This window comes from Nicotiana tabacum, chromosome 5 (genome assembly GCF_000715075.1).
Source record: "Nicotiana tabacum cultivar K326 chromosome 5, ASM71507v2, whole genome shotgun sequence".
In the NCBI taxonomy this organism is placed as follows: Eukaryota; Viridiplantae; Streptophyta; class Magnoliopsida; order Solanales; family Solanaceae; genus Nicotiana; species Nicotiana tabacum.
This window is the reverse complement of record NC_134084.1, coordinates 160,777,427-160,782,405: the sequence shown is the minus strand read 5'-3', so window position 1 is coordinate 160,782,405 and position 4,979 is coordinate 160,777,427. Positions and strand designations below refer to the sequence as shown.

The window sequence follows — 4,979 nt, the reverse complement described above, 5'->3', positions numbered from 1 at the left end:
CATTTATTTCTGTAATTCATTTATGATTGATTTGTAATAGTAATTTCCCTGTAAACAGATATTGGGATACTAGTAAAACTGGGAGGGATTCATATATATATATATGAATCCCTATAGGTAGGCATGGTAAATCAATTCAGAAGTATATACCATGTCTATAGGGTTTAATTAGTTCCTACACTTATAAACCATGCATATAAGTTATTATGACGTTTGTCTGATTATGTGCATCTAGATACCACGCTTATAGGTGCTAAAATCAATCCTGCATTTTTAGATACCATGCCTATAAATTTTAATTAATTTCTGCACTTAGAATTCATTCTAATAGGATTTCAGCATATTTCAGCACTTAGAAATCATGACTATAGGGTTTAAGATAAAATCAGCCTCTAAAATCAGCAGTCAGTTAATGTTTAGACATCTAGTCTATAAAATCTCGTCCGTTCATCATTTAGGCAAATCTGGTATGTTCAAAATTGTTATTTCTTGCTGCCTAAAATTTCCCAGATTCAAGAAGTAATTGTAAACATGTGATTTTTGACCCTCCCCAAGATTTTACATATTTTAGCACTTAAATACTTAGTTTAGGCCTAATATAGTTATTTCAACTAATTTTGACTCTTTTACATTATTTTTTATCACATAAATGAAAATTACAGAAAATAGTTTCATTAAGGTTTTATAGTCATTTTTAATCTTGAAAAAATACCAAAAAATAGGTTTGTTTTAAACGGTTAGTATTATTTTAATAGTTATTTTCTTAAGTAAGATTAAGTAGTATTTTTAATAGTTATCTTGTTTGCTATATTATTTTTATATACAAAAAGAAGGAGAGAATAAAATTAGTTTTTGAACCAAATTAGTCTTGCTTGTAGCCCAATTAAACCAATCCCTTAGCCCATTAACTCAAAATCCCAAACCTAGACACCCATTTAAGATAATATACAAGAAAAAATAAAAAAACCTAGACCTAGACTTGGAGAGATCAGCCGTTGGACTAAGAGAACAACCCCCATGGAGAGCTTCTTCTTCAATCCTTGAACCACTCTAGGCCGCCGAATACCCCACTGTCACCTAGCCTCACCACCACTCAGCTGCGAAATTAGGAACAAAGCACACACACATACTGGAAAAAGGAGAATGGAAAAAAACTTAAAGGGGATATAGTAGAGGAGGGAACAGACAGAGAAAGAGAGGAAAGCTCATCCTCTCTATCACTGTCCCTCTCGCCACGAGAACCAGCTAAAAACAACTTCAAAATAGTATGAAAATCCAACTCAAATCAGCCCTGCCGCAACCCCGAAAACGCATCAAACTTCACTTCTGGTCAGCTCTTTGAGCTTCGTTGTTCTTCGGGTCAATTAGAGTTCGAGTTGTCGGCGAGATTGGAGTCTCTCCGGCGAAGTTCGGCCATTCAGCCTCCTGTCGAGGTCCTGTTCACGATCTTGCTGCTCATGTGCTTCAAAGCAGTCTAAGCATTTGAATTTCAAATTCAATTAAAGGTCCATCCTTAACCTGATCTCTTAGCCTAAGTAGTTTCAGTCTTGACTATATTCCAAATCTTGTTTTAATTAATCTCTGTGGCTATTTTGTTTGTTGTGATTCATTAGTTGAACTAGTACATATGTTGAATAGTTTTGTCTAATATGATCCTAAATTCTTGAATGCAAATTTGAAATGTGATATATGCTATTGATTATTGAAATATGGACCATTATCACGTTAGTTTTATTTTTCATCGTATTTTGGATTTAATAACTCACTATTTCTAGGTTTCCATAGGTTAGCTTCTGCTTATTTGTTTCAATTTTAATATAAGATAGAATTGGATTAGATCACAGTAACTCATTTGGATTTGAGTGTTAAGGTCGATTAGAGTATATTCCAAATAAAATGAGCATGAAATGGAATTTTGTTTATTTCAGTTTTATTTCTATTTTTTTCATTATCCACTAACAACATGTTTAGGCCATTGTCACTCTGGTAGGAAATCTTAGGTTTTCTTTATTTCATTTGTATTTGAGGCGAGAGGTCATTTCTTTTAGTTTATTATCTGGGAAATGCCCCGTAAAATTTTTATATATTTTATCCGGGGTATGCCCCAAAGTATTTATATTTGGAGGCCGAAAGTAGAACTCGTAGTATTTTTATTTTTCTTTTATTAGGTAGGAACGACCTCGGGCCTCATTTGTGCTTATTTTTGTTTTCTGTTTTTATTTTTACCTCAAGTTGAATATTTTAAAAGCCGATTAGATCGAGTACACAATCGTGACTTTTACGGGACTTGGGGAGTGCCTAACACCTTCTTCCCGAGTGAAATGAACCCCCTTACCCGAATCTCTGGTGTAGATTTAATTTTGGAGTTCAAATTGTTTAAAAAGGAAAAATCATTTTGATAAAACGGTGACCTGGCACACCAAAATCAATGTCAGGTGGCGACTCTGAGTTATATCCTTTTGAACACCATTTTTGTCACTTTCAAAATTGAAAAACCATTTTCGAGCTTTACAAAATCCTTTTATTATTTTTAAGAGGGTTAGTGAAGTTTTGTTTAAAAAAGGGTTGTGACATCTCTGGCGACTCTGCTGGGGAGTTGCAGGTTCGAGCTTATACTTAATCTTGTTGGCTTTTAGGATATTCGGTTGAGGTGTTTGTTTTCTTTATTTGCTTTGTTTGTTTGGTTTGTTTGTCTTATTTCCTTGTCTTGTTGGTTATTTGTTTATCGCTTTTCTTAATGTGTTACTTCTTTATAAACTGTCATCATTTGCATAACCATGGGTCTTCCTTCTACAATAAGTATCGGAGTACGTGTCACGTGCACGGACTCTTTGTTGAGTCACCCTTAATTTAGGAGGGGGGGCGTCGGACGTATGGAGTGGGTGGAAAGCTTGAGCAGCCACCATCGACCATACGCTCCCCCGAATTGTCTTGTTAGTGAACCCCAAACTTAGGTCAGCCTTTAGGTCATTTTTATTTGCATCATGTCATTTACACCTAGTAGGGCTCGGTCCCAGGCACCGTGTCCCTTTGTAGGAAGCCTATCCAAATTTTGTCAAAAATGGGCCTGTTGCCAAAAAAAAGACATTCAATCATTCTTATGTGATACATGTTGCATTTTTTAGGGTAGAAAGGTCATTTGGCGGACCGATATTTGGGAAAGAAGGGTGAAAATGGAGCAAGTAGGGTCCGGTTATATTTTAATTTCACAACTTTTACAAGAAAAATAAAAAAAAATGAAAATGAAAAAATTTAAAAAGATTTTACACTTTCCCATTATTTTCCAAAAATTCAAAAAAAAAAAATGAAAAATGAAAAAAAAACCAAAAAGATTTTACACTTTTTCATTATTTTCCAAAAATTCAAAAAAAAAGGAGAAAAAGAAAATCCAAAAAGATTTTACATTTTCCATCATTTCTCAAAAAGACAAAAAAAATATGATTTTCCAATTTAGTTGCATTTTTAAAAGGCTTTCTCCTATGTTCAATCTTCCCGAACTACGCGAACCTGATTCTTATCTTTCAAGACGCGATACGTAGGCAACCCACATAGGGCCCGGTATTCCTAGTGTGTCTTAGGTTATTGGCTTCACGGGGTCTTAGCCAAATCTTGCATGTTTAGCCACTTTTGGCCACATCGCCATTCTTGCAAAACGGGGTTATTTTTGCAAAAGTGGTTCAATTACCCATGTCTTAGGATCTTGAGTCTACAACTCGGTGTCATATTACTTTAAGGTCCTTCCTTTTTGAGTTTGCATCTTTAACAACTTTGGCCATATCGGCTGTTTTTGCAAAATGGGTAATTTCTACAAATTAATTTTTGGGCCATGATTGGTTGGAGTTTGAGTCCATATAAGTTTTAGTGAGGTATTTTCATATCTTTGAGGTCACCTTTATTGAGTCTGCATTTCTAGCCACTCTTGGCCGCGTAGGTTAATTTTTAAAAATAGCCCAATCATGTCTTGCATGTGTCCATAAGAGGTGATGTGGTGTTGCATAGTGTCTTGAGTCATTAACTTTTTTTAGTCTTATTCAGGTATGGATTAATTTGCAACAGCTCGAGCATGACAAATACCCGAGGATCATTCTAGTCAAGACCATTGCACGCACGAGCTGCTTGAAGAAACTTTTTATTTTTTTTAGTCTATTTTATGTTGTCTTTTAATTATTAGTCTTGTACAATAGTATCGAGTCTGTCAGTCTAGTTAAGATTGTCGAGTCTTTTGTTATAGTACTTCCTGTTTTGTATTTGAAAAACCAAAAAAAAATTATAAATGAAAAATTCAAAAAGATTTTTATTTTTAGTTTATTTGTCCATTACTTTTTTTTAGAACTACGCTTGATCTGATTCATGAGGGACATGATATGTAGGCAACCTACATAGGGTTCGATCGAATCATTTTTCAAAAAATAAAAAAAAACAAGAAGAAGGAAAAAGAAAAAACAAAAAAAAAAGAATGAAGTTGTGGGACGCGAGAAATGAGAGGAAAGAAAAGAGCGATAATCAGAAAGAAAAGAGGGGGAAAGAAATGAAAAACCAATCGGTGTTGGAACGGAAGATGAAGAAGGAAATGAGGCAAGAAGAGTGAAATTGGGATGATGCCATATGACCTTCGCATCCTCGAAGCCATTCTAGAACCGTTAACTGTGAGTAGGGGCATTGCACGTAATATGATATTTCTATCTGATAAATGCTCTAACGCTAACCTGATGGCTTTGTTTTGTTCCTCTTTGTTACTTTCATTATAACAGAGGGTGGTTAGTTTGTGGCACTTTGGTGATTTGCCTGTACAACACAAGGTCAAAAGGCAATGAAGTCATGACTGGCAAAGACTTGGATACAGGGGTTGTCGACCCCTCGAGGGAGATTATGGAGTCGGAATCTGAATTGATAGAGGAGGTCCAAAGGCTGAAACAACAAATGTCTGAAATGTGTCAAGCATGGGCCAATGGTCAAGGACCACCCCTTTCTTATGTTTT

The 4,979-nt window shown here is 35.1% G+C and overlaps 1 long non-coding RNA gene across 1 annotated transcript; it reads left to right on the top strand.

Moving 5' to 3' along the window:
- Nucleotides 1–883: 883 nt before the first annotated feature.
- Nucleotides 884–4,303, top strand: LOC107777245 (uncharacterized). Its single transcript, XR_001646151.2, has 2 exons — nucleotides 884–1,505; nucleotides 4,036–4,303. It is a non-coding gene; the product is annotated as an uncharacterized LOC107777245 (long non-coding RNA).
- Nucleotides 4,304–4,979: the final 676 nt, after the last annotated feature.